Raw genomic sequence first — 16,560 nt, forward strand, 5'->3', positions numbered from 1 at the left:
CAATCTCTGGCAATCTGATGCCTTTGGAGATGGATGGCAGTGCGGGTCGGGATGGTCGTTCTGACCGCCCCCTCCCTCCTTTGTGCGTCGGTGAGGGGGTGATGCGGATAGAGACCCCAGGAGTGTACACAGCGGGGTCGCCATGGCAACAGTCTGCATTTTATGCAGACATGTCTTGGCAACTGGCCCCGGTTGGTCAGCACTCCATGGGGCCGCCCTCTGCACCGCCCGCTCAGGGGGCCCTCCCACACACACACACACCTGCTCCAAATCTGCAACCCTAGGAGGCATTATATGCATATAAAAAGGCAGTCCTCCCACAAACATTTAGGCTGTTTTCCCCTAGGAGGAGAGGACCACACTTTGCAACTTGTCTGACAATCAGAAAGAGGTAAAATTAAATAACAATTGTATGCAGCTACCTTTTTAAGTCTGTCTTCATTTTTGAAACACAGGCTAGCAGATTTTTCTTTTCATCTGTTTTTCATCCAACAGATAGAATTATACATATATATATATTTTTATACCCAAAATAGATGTTTTTCCTGTCTTTTTGGAAATTTCATGACCTCTGAAAAAAATCAGCTTGCAAGCGTGATCTCTCTATCCTCCCTCTCAACCTCCCTTCATGCAAATATAGCATTAAAGGTGGGTACATATAGGAATATTTGAAATGCATATATGCCTCCTAGAAATGAGAGAAAAAAACTTTGACATTTATGTTCAAGATTAGAAACTCACATCTATGCATGATATTAGGCTTGTGGCCAGTGCAGTTTGATGTGAAGATTTAGAATCTGAGTCTCCTCAAACACAACGAGTAAACAATACTTATTGTGTTTGCTGGATTATTCATTATCTATACAATTTTTTTTTTTTTTTTTTTTTTTTACCAATATAAAGACAACATCATACATATTCTAATTTAATCTCTTTAGAGTTGCAGATTGGAGGATTTGGTGTAACTTGGGGTATGGACCCCATGTAGTGTCATGGTGTTCTGTCCTGCCGTTCCGTCTTCATTTGTCAGCTCCAAACCCAGCACTGATCCACCCATCTTTTTCCTCACCGGACTGAGTGGGAGCGATCAGAACCTCCAGTGTGTGACCCCCGGATCCTCCTAGCATGCCATTCTGGGCAACGCCAAAACGATTGAGTTTTTAACCAAAGACGACTCTCTCAGATCGAATGACAAAAAAGACATGGTAGGTGTATGGTGAGATATAATGAATGATATAAAAGAAAACAAATGCTAGGTAACACAAATTTGTACCAATGCAAAATTAATATTTTTGTCTTTATCCTGTTATAGAACATGGCAAAAATAGTTATACATTTAAATTGGGACCACGGTCAAGAGACCCCTGAAGAAGAGCGACATCGAAACGCGTAGGATCTTCAAAACCATACTTCAGGTTCCTCCATGTCAAAATGATCATTTGATCTAATATTCAAAAGAGTCGCCCTAATTTTTAATGTATTTTTACAATTGCGTAAAGTTTCTGCTCTTTTGCCAATTTTTGTACACTTTATCTATACAAAAATAAATTATTTTCTTTTTTATACCTACCTGTGTCGTTACCCGTTACAGTCCCAATCAGGGGGATTTTTTCCATGTGTATGCTTACCAGCAACAAGTTTATGAAAGTTTACACAAAGTATGAACAAGGAAATTAAACAGCTTCCAGGTTCCAGTTTTATCCAGCAAACCAATTTAAAAGCAGAAGCAAAGATAGGGCTGCTACAGGATACTGCATCTCAGATCTGTTTCCACCAGACATTCTAAAAAGTCCTCTAAATCCTATAGTTCAAGACACTCAACACTCAGTGAGCAACTTACTAATGCCCGCGCTGAAGCCGTAGCCAGCAAAGTGCAGGTCGCATATGCAGAAAATACATCAAAGAGCAGCAATAGAAATCTTAAATGAACAGTGTAAACCTGATGCAGCTATTGCAAAGCGAAGGGTCCTAGAGCAATCCATCAGTGCAGACAAAAGGTGGAAGTTCCTCTCAAAACGCACTCAAGACTATGTCCTAAGCCACTGCAGTGCACACTCATCTCCAATGCTCCTAACATAGAGAGACTTCTTCACAGCATCAGGTTAAAGAGGTTCCAGCAACTTCCTACATGCATAATTACTCCAGTGCCTACTGTACCAAACCTTCCTTCTTTTAGGTCACAGAGAATCAGAGCAGGCAAGTTATCAATCTCCTGTCAGCCATACAGCCTCAAATCAATGTACCATTGGAACAACTGACTTCAAGCAACACTCCTGAATGCACCATACGTCCCTTTGTCTTAACAACAATGTCAAAGAAAGCGCAATCAGCAATGTTCAGCCAACAACATCTTGCATAAAGGCAGAGACAATGGAGACAGCAGAGTTTGTGAGGTACGTACTTCACAGAGAGCTCACAAAGACTGGTCTTACAAGTTTTAAATGACCAACCTGAAAACTACAGTAGTTAGAAATGTGCCTTTAAAACTGCAAACGTGATCTTGATATTACAGTTGAAGAATTGGATTTGCTGATTAGATGGCTTGGTCCTCTATCTGCTGCACGTGTTAAGCCATTCAGATCAGTTTTCATGGAAAATCCTACAGCAGGCCTCACAGATGCATGGGTTAGACTAGAGCAAAGTTATGACAGTCTAGAAGCCAAAGAAAATGCTTTGTTCATGCGTCTGGAAACTTTCCCAAAGATAGCTGGCAAGGACAACAAGGAGTTCCAGAGACTTGAGTGACCTTCTCCTTGAGCTTCAGCTAGCCAAGGCAGACCCAAAACTCCCTGGAATCAGTTACCTGGTCACTTCCAGAGGGGTAAACCCAATCATCTCCAAGCTACCGTATGGTTTACAAGAAAAATGGTCTGCATTAGGAACATCATACAAAAACAAGTGAACAAGGTTTCCTTCCCGCCATTCTCTTTCTTCTACAAATTTCTCAGCAATATTGCAAAGACCAAGAACGATCAAGTTTTTCCTACGGTGAGTATAGTCTCTTCTTACACTTTCCTAAAGAGTATCACTCTTAGAAGATGGGGTTTCATATAACCCTCATCTTCTATATGGAATGGCTGAAGGGGTTTAGTTATTCAAAAATTTAGGTAGTAACAAGGTTAGTTCAATAGGTTTATTTAGGCCTAGTTAATTCAGCCAGCTTCAGTGGATTGAACTTTTGACCTGGGCTAATCCTTGGGTCAAGGTTTCCCGCTCTTAAGCTTCAGGTATCTAGGCAGAATTTAAATTATTGCCGCTTTCCCGCCCTTATCTAAGGTATCGCTAGGCAGATTAGCGCGTGCCCCCCGAACTCCCGCCTGAATTCCCCTGCTCTTGACTAGAATCCAGTTCCAGCTGGCTCTGCGGGGGGCTATTTAAGTGGTGACCGAGGGTCTCCTGGTCACTTCATCTCCTCAGGACCATTTTACTGCTGTCTCCCCGGACCCCTGCCGTCATGAGCCTTGTCAGACAGCTACTAGAGCGAGCCGGTGAAGCGGGTTGAGAAGCCTGGGTCAGGCGTTGTCTACAGCTACCTTTGTCGGAAGAGCCAGGATCCGGTCCGGCCGCGGTGGAAGAAGACGGAGGTCGGGTCCCAGTAGCCATCGATGGCGGAACGGCGGGTGCGGAGAGGAGACCCACGGAGGAACGGTCACGCTCTGCGGCGGCATCGGAAGGAGAAGAGAGGTCACCGGACATGCGCAGTGTCGTGGCGCCCATAATATCCGGTACGGAGGCCGGGGCAGCAAAGAGAACGAGGATGCCCCGGAAGTCTTTTTCTCCCTCTACAGGTGGCGGTTCCGGTTCTTCGTGGAGGCGGTCGCCGAAGAAGAGGTCATCCGGGAGAAAGGATGCGGACGCCCCCGGGAGGACATCGAGGAGCCGGAGCTCGTCGGGACGCAGGACGGGAGCGGAGGATCCAGGGGCCACAGGTCGCACCGAGGCCACCACTAACACCACCAGGGCAGCGTCGGCAGACGTCCCTAACGCCGGTATTCCAGCTCTGCCATTGAGGGGTGAGTCCTCTTCTCGGGAAATGGCAGGAATGTTTTCAATGATGTCTGACATTTTGCAGGAATTTAGGAATGTGTCCGGGCATTTAAAAACTATGGCACCGTCCCCTGCTAATGTCTGGGTTGCGCCACCTTGTGGTGGTTTATCAGTTGGCAATCCTTTATCAGTTAGCAATCCCTCTTTGGCGCCACCTTGTGGGGATTTATCAGTTAGCAACCCCTCTTTGGATAACTCTGCTTTTGAGATAGCTCAGTCTCAAAATTTGTCCGAGACAAGTTTGAGGGAGCCTTTAGTGTGTGAGATATCCCCTCTAGGATATCATTTGTCCGAATCCATGAAAGAAAAGATTTGGCAGGGAGTTTATATAGACATGCTGTCATTGTTGCCCTCTGCCAAAGAATTTGTGTCCAAACCTGAGAAAAAAAAAGAAGAGGAAGAGAGGAGACACCCTATAACAAAAACATTTAACAATTGGTTACAGGCTTTCCTGATATTTTCCAGTGTCTTGTGTGAAAAGGCTCCAAAGAAAAGTGTAGGTTTGTTCCAGCACATTGACATCGTGCTGGAAGCTTACAAAAACTTTGGGGGGACGTCATGGTTCCACTATGACGTTGCCTTTAGACAAAAACTAGCAGTTCAGCCTTCCCTAAAATGGGGAGTAAAGGACGTAGGATTGTGGCTTGATCTTTTCTTGCCACAACGGTCCTTTCTCCCGAAACAGCCTGTTAATCCACAATCTACAGGCGGGCAGACTTTTAAAAAAGGCATCTGCTTCAATTTGAACGAATCGCAGTGTAGGTGGCCTGGATCGTGTAAGTTTAGACACGAATGCGCTTTCTGCGCAGGGCCACATCCGGTTTTTAAATGCTTTAAAATGCTGTCCAGCAATCAGCAAGCTGTTCAAAAAAGCTACCACCCCAGTGAGGCTCCCAGAAATGTTCCCCTGGTTAGTCAGGTACCCAGACCAGGAGAAAGCACGCCTATTAATTGACGGCTTTACCTTTGGTTTTTCTTTACCGCCTTTTAAAGGCAAGGGTTGCACTGTCCACAACAATCTTAGATCGGTTGATGGTTTACAAGACATTGTGGCTGAAAATTTTTTTATGGAACTCCGGGAGGGTAGGTTTGCGGGTCCGTTTTCTGAACCACCTTTCCCACATTTCAGGATTTCACCTTTGGGAATTGTTCAGAAAAGGAGCCAAATACATATAGGTTGATCCATCACCCATCCTACCCTTTGCATGACTCCCTCAACGACGAGATAGATGACAACATGGCATCTGTTCACTACGCAACTTTCAAGGATGCTTTGGTCAAACTTAGGTCTGCAGGACAAGGTGCTTTGTTGGCGAAAGCTGACAAAGTCAGCCTTTCGCCTGCTACCTATCCACCCCAATTCCTTTAATTCTTTAGGGACGAATTTTATTTCGATAAGTGCCTGCCAATGGGCTGTTCTTTATCCTGCTTTTATTTTGAAACTTTTTCCTCTTTTTTAGAATGGGTGGTTTCTCAAATTACGGGTTCACATCTTTTAGTCCACTATCTGGACGATTTTTTATTTATAGGTCCTGTTTTTTCTAACACTTGTGCCTATCTGCTGGAGGTCTTTATGCAGATTTGTAGGAAATTTGGGGTGCCCCTAGCTGAGGAAAAGACTGTTTTTCCATCCCAATGTATAGTTTTCTTAGGCATCACGATAGATTCGGAAAGGATGGAATTCAGACTGCCGGAAGAAAAAATTGAGAAGCTGTTATGGATGATCAGACAAAAGAAGGTTTGTTTAAATAAACTGCAAGCTTTACTAGGTTTATTGGCTTTTGCCTCAAGGGTGGTAATGCCCATGGGAAAAGTTTTTTCTAGAAGGATTTACGCTGCTACTGCAGGTCTGAAATCCCCTTCGTCTCATGTTAGAATCACCGGTGAGATGAAGGAGGATCTTTTAGTTTGGCTTCAATTTTTGCTTTATTTTAAAGGATCCACAATCTGGCAGGAGCAGTTCATTCTGGATGAAGACTTTCTTCTCTTTACAGATGCAGCTGGTTCTAAGGGCTTTGCCGCGATCTGGCGCACACATTGGTGCGCAGCACCATGGTGCGACAGATGGAAGGCATCCGGCCTCATTCGCAACATTGTTTTATTAGAATTGTTCCCGATAATAGTGGCAGTAGAGTTATGGGGTCATCAATTTAGGAATAAAAGGATTTGGGTTAGGACTGACAACAAGGGCGTACTCTTCGCCATTAATTGTCTCTCCTCTAAATCGCCTCCAGTCACGATTATGTTGCGTTATTTGGTAGCAAAATGCTTGCAATTTAACATCTGGCTCAAAGCCTCTTTTGTTCCTGGAAAAAGCAACGTTTTAGCAGACTGTCTGTCTCGTTTCCAGATGGAACGTTTCTTTCATCTGCTACCGGAGGCAGACACTGCTGGACATCATTGCCCCGATCGGTTGTGGACATTGATTTAGGCTTTATTTATGATAACATTGATCAGTCTTTGGCCCCGTCCAGATGGCTGGATATTGATCAGCTTGGGGTTTATGGCTTCAACACCTTAGTTCGTTAGGGCTGTCGGAGGATTCATTCTCCGAAATGTTGGTATTATTTTTAAATATGCTTTTCAAGCAAAAATTTTCTTGGTCACATGTAAGCAAAATTCTGGCGGGGGTATCTTTTTTCGGGAAGCTAAAAAATCATTCAGCCCGTTTGTCCTTTTTTTCGGTCCACCAGGCCATGAAGGGCTATAGGAAGAGAAATTTTAGACTAGATGACAGAAAGCCTATTTCGTTGGAGTTATTGAATAGGATTTGCGGGGCCCTGGACAATGTGTGTTTTTCTGGTTATGAAGCACAATTGTTCAGGGCAGTGTTCTCGACAATGTTTTTTGGGGCCCTTAGAATTTCAGAGCTTATTCCAGACAGGAGGTTGGGTTATACAGGATTGAGAGTTCAGGATGTGAATATTTATGTATCCAGCGTAACAATATTTTTGGCCCGTTCTAAAACAGATCAGCTGGGGTTGGGTAAGCAAATAGTTTTACATGAGTTCAGGGGAGCGCCTGTTTGTCCAGTTGCTCTGTTAAAAGAATTCCTTTTAATTAGGCCAGTAGGGGAAGAAATTTTATTTGTTCACAGGTCCGGAAAACCGGTTTCTCGTTACCAATTCACTGCTGTGTTTAAAATGTGTTTGAAGTTCTTGAATGTAAGTGCTGAAAGTCTGTCTACACATTCATTTCGCATTGGTGCTGCGACAGAAGCAGCTAGGTGGGGATTGGGAGTGGAAGATGTTAAGAGGATTGGTAGATGGACTTCTAATTGTTACAAGTCCTATATACGTCCTAATGATGTTGTTTAATTTCAGGTGTAAAAATTACTATCTGGATCATCGGCCATTCATATATTCACTGGGCCCATCTCTGAGCTAAGAAGAGAGTGTATTCTGACAATTTGGGATTGGACAGAGGCAGTTACAAGGTTATGTGGTTCAGTAAGAGGGGTATGGTTTGGTCAGAGCTAGTTCCAGCAGTTTCCAAGCTAATGTTAAGTTTTCCCCTTCCCGACATCTTAGTTGTCCACTTAGGGGGGAAATGATTTAGGAAAATTAAAAACCCTCGATTTGCTCTATGCGATTAGGAACGATCTAGCGATCATACAAAGTAAACTCCCTAGCGCCCGTTTGGTTTTTTCAGAAGTGGTTCCGAGACTGGTATTTTTTAAATGCCAGGGTTTGAAACCGCTTGAAAGGATGAGGAAGCGATTAAATAGGGGTTTAGCAAAACTGTTGAGAGATATAGGGATTGTTTGTTATAGGCACATGGAATTAGAGGGTGGTTTAGAGGGCCTCTATTGGAAGGATGGGGGTTCATTTATCAGAAATTGGTTTGGACATTCTAAACAATAACTTAGGGAGCTGTATTGAGCAGGCCGCGAGGTGGGTTGGTGGTGACAGGCACAAAGGTGTTGCCTGTCTGGTGGAAAATGTTATTTTAAAATGTTGATGTCATAGTGTCAGCCCGAGCCGTCTGGCTGGGCTGCTGGATGTTTATCTTTAAAAGTGAAGTTGAAAAAAATAAAGTATCTTGAGTATTTATATATTTATTAAGCCAATAATAAAAAAACAGCCGCGGCCTTTGTCCAAACCAATTTCCTGTGTGGTTTTATTTATTTCAGGTTTATTTGCTTAAGGGGTTTTTAAATTAAATTATTAGGGCATCCTGAGTGCCACTTCCATATAAAGAAGATGGGGTTTCATATAACCCTCATCTTCTATATGGAATGGCTGAAGGGGTTTAGTTATTCAAAAATTTAGGTAGTAACAAGGTTAGTTCAATAGGTTTATTTAGGCCTAGTTAATTCAGCCAGCCTCAGTTGGTTGAACTTTTGACCTGGGCTAATCCTTGGGTCAAGGTTTCCCGCTCTTAAGCTTCAGGTATCTAGGCAGAATTTAAATTATTGCTGCTTTCCCGCCCTTATCTAAGGTATCGCTAGGCAGATTAGCGCGTGCCCCCCGAACTCCCGCCTGAATTCCCCTGCTCTTGACTAGAATCCAGTTCCAGCTGGCTCTGTGGGGGGCTATTTAAGTGGTGACCGAGGGTCTCCTGGTCACTTCATCTCCTCAGGACCATTCTACTGCTGTCTCCCCCTCCCCCCCTCCCTTATTTGTCGTGGCCAGTTATTTAATTATTGGCTTGTTGCTGTCGCCTTAGCCAAGGTGCTTGGGTGGACTGTTTTTAAAAAAAAAAAAAAAAAGTATTCTGTGTGTGGTGGAAAATGTTATTTTAAAATTTTTTTTTTTTTTTTTTAAATTATCTAGATACAGGTACTTTATTTACAAATATTTAGATTAATAGCATTTTGTTACATCGAGGGAAAAGTACAGCAGTCCAGGTTGTTCCTTTAGTCACAGAAACGAGCAGATGACCTACTGTAACTTAAGGAGACGTGGGGGAGGGGCACGGTCTGTGTCACAATTCTCAGTGAGTAACTTGTGGTCCCTGCACAGTAATGGCTAACCCACTAACTTGCCAACTAAAGGTGAACATCTCAAGAGAATTGCAGAAAGAATAACCCAATTTCTTTGAAGATTTTTTGTTTCAGATTATACAAGGGTACAAAGGATATGACAACATTCCAGATTTCTCCTCTCAGCTTGTCTTTAGTCAAGAATTATGAATATTAGATAATCATGCTCGGGGACACAGTGGTCACCCTCGCCTCTGTGCACATAAAGACGGGATGAAGGCTGTTTTCACGGAAATTGGTCTATCAATGGCAAACGTTCATAACATTTGCCAAAACGGTTGTGAAAGGTGCCGACCGCTGATTATGTCCCACGTCCGAAATAAAATGCATGTTTTACCTTTTTAAAAACCATCCCACTGTAGTGTTTAAAAATGCACAAAAGAAAAAGTTAATTCTAAAAAGCAGCAGAACGGTAATCTGGACTCCAAAAATATTAAAAGAAAATAAAGCATATGTGCAATAGTTAAACCAGCCTTCTCATTAAATCTCTATACATCGTAAGGCAGGCAATACACAGCTGTTATACGCAAAAGATCGACTCAAAAAAAGACAAAAAAAAAAGTCAGCACACTGCTCATTCCACAATGGGATTTTCTAAAACCGCTTTGTATAAGCCACAGTGCAAAATAAGGTTCAAAAGAGGGCGGAGCTAAGCATTATCTAAAAGTAATTTACACCTACTGCACTATGCAGGGAGGGAGGGAGTCATGTGGTCACATACTGTACAAACTGATATTTCCCAACACACTAATGCCAGGATTAAGTAATGTTTTGTACACAGAATGTATCTTGATGATCTGTTCCTTTTTTTGTATTTTTTTATATTTATATTCACGTGTTAAATGTGAGGAGTAAAATTTAGAAAAACACGAGAGGAAGCTTATGGGACACGACAGGTGAAAACAAACACCAGAATCATTTGCTTGTAAAATTAAGACAGAACTCAGTGAAGAAACCCTCTTTCTTCCAGATGAGCAAAAAACAATTGAAACAGAAGATGGGTAGAGATTCCCCCTATCGACATTCACAGCCAACGGGCCTAGTCTAAAAAAAAAAAAAAAAAAAAATTAAAGAAACTAAGACAGACCTGGATGAATCCAATCCAGCGCTTCTAGAGAAACTCTGGATTGCCAACATCACAAAGACGATTAAGGAGAAGAAAAGTTCTATATTTATACCATGCAGGAAGGATTGGTTTGTGTGTGTTTATTACTTGACTTGCCTTTGATAACCTGGATACATCTAGAGTTATGTAGCAGTTTAGTATGGTGTTAAACTGTCGCCTCAGCGGAGTCCCCCCCCACCTTTTCATGAAACCAGTACAATGTACAGGGCAGCAAAAAAAAATATCACTGCTCAAGACAGAAGAGCAGGGAAGGTCAGAAAGAAGGCGGCCCTCACAGACAGGTCACTAGCAGCCACATCCTTCTCTGCGGTTGTGGTTCACTGGTTAGGCGGCCTCCTTGAGGTGCTGATGGTTTATGCTGTACACTGGACTCGGCGGCATTCAGGTCTAGGCTTCCATCTTGGATGTTTTGGTAAATTTTCTTGGCGGCTTCCAGAAAGGCGTCTTCCACGTTCTCTCCTGTTTTTGCACTTGCTTCCAGAAACAGGAGTCCATTCTCCTCAGCAAACTGCTTGGCCTCCTCGTATGTGAAATGACATTGGGCCTCCAGATCCGCCTTATTGCCTATTAGAATGATTACGGTGTTTGGATTGGTGAGGTTCCGTGCATCAGTCAACCAGCTGCTTAAATGGTTATATGTGCTTCTCCTAGTTATATCATAGACCATTAGTGTCCCCGCAGCCCCTCGGTAATAGCTTCTAGTGACTGCTCGAAAACGCTCCTGTCCCGCTGTATCCCAAATCTGCAATTTAATTTTCTGGCCACTAACTTCAATTATTCGGGTTCCGAACTCCACACCAATTGTAGGAGGACAATCTGCCATAAATTTTTTTTCGGTGAACTGGTGTAGCAAGCAAGATTTCCCCACTCCTATGTCACCAATGATGATGTATTTGAAGATATAGGAGTAATTGTAAGGTGCGGTGGCCACGATGGCGCTTTTATATGACGTGCAACAAAGACGATCAGCAGTCACAGTGTCCATCAGTACAGCCTCATTAGTGGCCATCAGTACAGCCTCATTAGTGGCCATCAGTACAGCCTCATTAGTGGCCATCAGTACAGCCTCATTAGTGGCCATCAGTACAGCCTCATTAGTGGCCATCAGTACAGCCTCATCAGTGGCCACCAGTGCAGCCTCTCAGTGCCCATTAGTGCATCATATCAGTGCCCATCAGTGCTGCCTTATCAGTGCAGCTTATAAGTCCTGCCTCATCAGTGGCCATCAGTGCAGTCTACTAGTGCCCATTAGTGCAACATATCAGTGCAGCCCCATCAGGTTTTTTGCTGCCCCCCTGCAAAGTGCTGCCCTAGGCCTGGGCCTTGTTGGCCTAGGCCAAGATACAGCACTGTATCTCAGGTAACACAAGCCCTTTCTCCTGCCACAATGACGACTTCGGCTCTACAGTGTTTTAATGCAACCAGTGAAGATGATATACTTGCTTCAATGGAAGACATTGAATTTATGAAAGTAACAGACGATGAGTCCTTTCAAGACAACTCCAATAATTGGGTAACACCCCTACCTTTTCAGCTCATAAGAGAGATTGTCCAACAACTTGCAGTAGGCCATCAGTAGATTTTCCTCCTTAAAAGCACAACTTAACAGGAAACCAGTGATGCAAAAGCACTTTGTGGACTTTATGCAAAATATATTTGACAGAGACCATGCACCCCCACTAAAGGAGGGAGAAGAGTTTTGGTACCTTCCATTCTTTGGCATTTATTACCCTTGCAAACCAGACCAAAATAGTTATCATTGATTCCATTGCTCAGCATGAAGGAGTTTCTCTTAATAAGAGTCTTGATTCGCTTCAGACAAGAGCCCACAGCAGTAATGGCCAACATTTAACAAATGTTTCATGGCTTCATTGTCAGATAAGACAAACTACCTCAGGGTTCTATGGCACAAAGACAATGGCATCAACAAGGAAGTGATAGATTATCGAATGAAGGTATGAAGGTACATGTCTTTAAGAACAGTCCTTCCCCTGCAGTGGAAACTTATGGGCTAAGGAGAACGGCTCAGGCTGAAGAAGAATTTGGATCTGATGCTCGTCAGTTTCTTCTACGTTGACGACGCACTAGAGTCCTTCCCAACCCCTAAAGAAGCAATTGACCTCACCAGAACAAAGGAGATGCTGTCTGTAGCAAAGCTTAGACTTCATAAGATTATGTCTAACAGCCAGGGACGTATGAATGCCTTTCACTCTGTGGTCTATGACACTAGTTAAATCAAGTTTTTCAAACAAGACACATTCACCCTCAAAGTGTCAATTTGTGACAAACCCTTCACCAAGATGATTTTGGGTGGTGAATAGCATCTATGATCCACTGAGTTTCATTGCTCCAGTTACCATTCAAGGTAACATTACTGAGAACATAGACTGGTATACGCCTTTGCCTAGTGAGAATCAACACAAGTGGGAAAGGTAGAGATATTCTTTAAGGTCACTAGAAAAACATCAAAATATCACATTGCTATGTTACGGTTTCCATTTTAACTGCTGGCCACAGAGAGATTCATATTTTCTCTAGTGCATCAGTTGAAGCTATTGCTGCAGCAGCCTATTGAGACACCTCTAAAATTAATGGAGAATCACACTGTAGTTTTGTTCTAGGCAAGGCAAAACCCACTCCCAAACCTGCACATACCATACCAAGACTTGAACTCTGGGCAGCTGTGATTGCAGCAGATATTGCACACACAGAAGTTGTAGTTATCCATTGTGTGCAACCAGGGCTGTATCAGGATAAATTCGGGAGAATCAGAGATGGAGCCGGATTGTCTAAAAACAGTTCACTCTTCGATCTAAGCCCTATAGTTGATGCCAATCAGCTGCTGAGAGTTGGTGGCTGTATAAGGAAATCTGACCTATGCAGCAAAGAACAGAATCCTATAGTCATACCAGGTCAACATCATGTTATTTCTCTTCTGGTTTGCCATCACCATGAACGGGTGCAACGCCAAGGCCGTCAGTTTACAGAAGGTGCTATCCGGTCAGCTGGCTTGTGGAATGTCGGTATGAAAAGGTGCATCTCCTCTCTGCTCTCCAGGTGTGTCAAGTGTCACAAGTTAAGAGGAGACATCAACAGCAACAAATGGCAAGTTTCCCAGCTGATCACCTAAGCACAGAGCCGCCCTTCACCTATGTTGGAGATTTTCTCTACATGTAAGTTTATTCATCATCGAGTTAAACGGTCTGAATAAATGCAACCCCATGTCGTATAAGCTCTTTATGTCGCTAGTGATAAGGTTTATGGCTTGTAGTTGAGTCAACATCACTCATTGGGTACCATGGCCCAGCTGTAGTCAACACTCCCTTCTCTTCCCTGCAGCAGCTGCTCACTAACAAAAGAGAACCGGAGCTTTTTCGGGGGAAAGCACGGTCCCCTTGAGAATTAAACAGAAACCTCCACCTCAATATGTCCCATCTGCTTATGCCTCGCGTTTTTTTTTTTTTTTTTTAGAAAAAAATATGTTGCTCTGATTTTCTCCTCTTACCCTCTCCACTGGGTGCCTTGTAAATTGGAGACATCCTGTAAGGAAGTTATTCCACTGCATAGCTTGGTGTCATCTGCAAAGACTGAAATAGTACTTTTAATCCCAGACCCTATATCATTTATAAAGATATTAAAAAGTAAGGGTTCCAACACTGAACCTTGGGAGTACACAACTGATCTGGTCAGTTAAGTAGCAGAGGGGGTTGTTAATCAGTTTCAGCTGCTTTGGTGTTAATGAAACAGGTGCACTAGATGGGCAACAACGAGACGACCTCCAAAATAGGGAAGGTTTTACAGGTGGTGCCCATTGACTACTGGTAGCATGAGGAGATACCTGGACCCTGTAGGAGGTTGTAAAAAGCAATCCAACTCCTCCAGGATGACACAAATATGTGCCATTGCTAGAAGGTTTGCTGTGTCTCCCAGCACAGTCTCAAGAGCATGGAGGAGATTCCAGGAGACAGGTAGTTACTCTAGGACAGTGGTCCTCAACTCCGGTCCTCAGGGCCCACTAACAGGCCAGATTTTAGGTATTACCTTGGGGAGATGCAGACTAGAGTACTGCAATCACTGAGCAGAAAATGATATCACCTGGGATGTATTTCAGTTATCTTGCAAACATGGCCTGTTAGTGGGCCCTGAGGGCCAGGGTTAAGGACCACTGCTCTAGGAGACCTGCACAGAGCAGTAAAAGGTTCTTAACCCATCAGCAGGACCGGTATCTGCTCCTTTGTGCAAGGAGGAACAGGATGAGCACTGCCAGAGACCTACAAAATGACCTCCAGCAGGCCACTGGTGTGATTGTTTCTGACCAAATACAGTAAACCCCCGCTCCATCGCGGTTCAGTTTTTGCGGTCCCGGTATATTGCGTTTTTTTTTGTAATGTTATTTTACTATATAAATCATTAAAAATGAAATATTTTTGTGTTTTCCATAGGTCTTGCTATGTCTCTCAGTATCTTTTATGTGTTTAAATGGGTTTCTATTGTTTTAAAAGTGTGTTTAAATACCTTAAAATGCTTTTACACGTACAGTGACAGTAAAAAAAACATGCCTACAATGCATTTTAATAGGGTTTTTCTATTTCGCGGATTTTCACTTTTCGCGGCTGGGTCCGGAACGTAACCCCCGCAATGGAGGGGGGTTTACTGTAATCAGAAACAGACTTCATGAGGGTGGCTTGAGGGCCCAACATCCTCTAGTGGGTCCTATGCTCACTGTCCTTCACCTTGGAGCTTGATTGGCATTTGCCATTGAACACCAGAATTGGCAGGTCCGCCACTGGCACCCTGTGCTTTTCACAGATGAGAGCAGGTTCATCCTGAGCACATGTGACAGACGTAAAAAAGGTCTGGAGAAGCCATTGATAATGATATCCTGCCTGTAACATCGTTCAGCATGACCGGTTTGGTGGTGGGTCAGTGATGGTCTGGGAAGGCATATCCATGGAGGGATGCACAGTCCTCTACAGGCTAGACAATGGCATTCTGACTACTGTTCGCTATCTGGATGAAATCTTTGGAACCATTGTCAGACCCTACGCTAATGCAGTGGGTCCTGGGTTCCTCCTGGTGCACGACAATGCCCGGCCTCATGTGGAGAGAGTATGTAGCCAGTGTCTAAAGGATGAAGAAATTGCCATTATTGAATGGCCCTCCAAGCTCGCCTGACCTAAATCCAATAGAACATGGGACATTAGGTTTCGGTCCATCCGACACCGCCAGGTTGCACCTCCATCTGTTCAGGAGCTCAGTGATGCCCTGGTCCAGATCTGGGAAGAAATGCCCCAGGACACAATCTGTCTCATTAGGAGCATGCCCGGACATTGTCAGGCAAAAATACAAGCACATGGGGGGGGGGGGGGCCCTAAAAAACTACTCAGTACCATTTTTAATTGCTGCAATGAAAGTTTAGCAAAATGGACTAGCTTGCTGCATCATTTTTTTTTTACTTTGATTTTCGGGGGGGGGGGGGGGGGGGGGTCCTTTGTAGGTTGAAAATTTCCCTTTCCATCAACGATGTGGCATCTTTTTGTTCCTAACACATTACCCAGTCCATATCAGTATAGATATCTAGCAAGATATTTTTCCCCATTAAGATCTGATACGTTTTCAAAGTGTTCCTTTCATTTTTTTTGAGCAGAGTAATATAACCTGGACACTAACAAGGCTAAAGGAATTGCCAATGGCTTTCACAAGGACAACTCCTTTATGCTGAAGAATATGATGGTGGACTTTAGCTGGGGATATCAACATGCCTTTAGATCCAAAGTTAAACACCTCTCGGGGGTATTCCAACCTTTCCTTCAAAACAGCTAACTTTTGCTAGGAAAAGCCGTAATAAAGCTCAACTGATAGACACAAGGTGGACGTTACATCCGATAGAACAAGACTAATCATATTTCTCAAAAATCCATAACTAAACCAGGATTGACACCATTTTTATAAACAGTTTCTACTTCCCTCTTTTGAATTCTGCATCTATTGGGGTCACTTCCCTTTCAGATCATGCCCCTATCATTGCACGCATAACCATTCCTACCTTTTCTACCCGGCCAAATAATTGGAAGCTGAACAATCTGCTTCTTATAGACCCAACTGAATAAGCTCAACTATCTGAAGCCCTTACCCAATATTTTACAGATAACACTTTACCTGAGGGGTCACCTTTCATTGTATGGGAGGCCCACAAAGCTATCATGCGAGGAAAACCTATTGAGCAAGGCTTCAGAAAGTAAAGAGAACACAGACAATTTACTATGCTATTGAAACAGGTGGCAGATATGGAACAGATTCAAATTGTCTCACTTGGATCCCACTTACTTAGACTACCCAACTCAAAAGAGGGAGGATTTAAAAATCCATACTCTACCATGGCATTAAAAGAGGATTTCACATT

The 16,560-nt window shown here is 43.4% G+C and overlaps 1 protein-coding gene and 1 pseudogene across 2 annotated transcripts in view; both read right to left on the reverse strand.

The window, feature by feature from the left end:
* The window catches only part of SNAP91 (synaptosome associated protein 91), a 251,212-nt gene that overhangs the window by 195,189 nt on the left and 39,463 nt on the right, over nucleotides 1-16,560 (reverse strand). The gene's annotated exons all lie outside the window — the stretch shown is intronic.
* Nucleotides 10,279-16,560, reverse strand: part of LOC309550838 (ras-related protein Rab-14-like) — a 296,391-nt pseudogene continuing 290,109 nt past the window's right edge. Inside the window, exon 2 of the transcript XR_014226182.1 lies at nucleotides 10,279-11,151. The product of XR_014226182.1 is annotated as a ras-related protein Rab-14-like (transcript). The remainder of the gene's footprint in view (nucleotides 11,152-16,560) is intronic.

Source organism: Pelophylax lessonae (assembly GCF_965119305.1).
Source record: "Pelophylax lessonae genome assembly, chromosome: 3".
In the NCBI taxonomy this organism is placed as follows: Eukaryota; Metazoa; Chordata; class Amphibia; order Anura; family Ranidae; genus Pelophylax; species Pelophylax lessonae.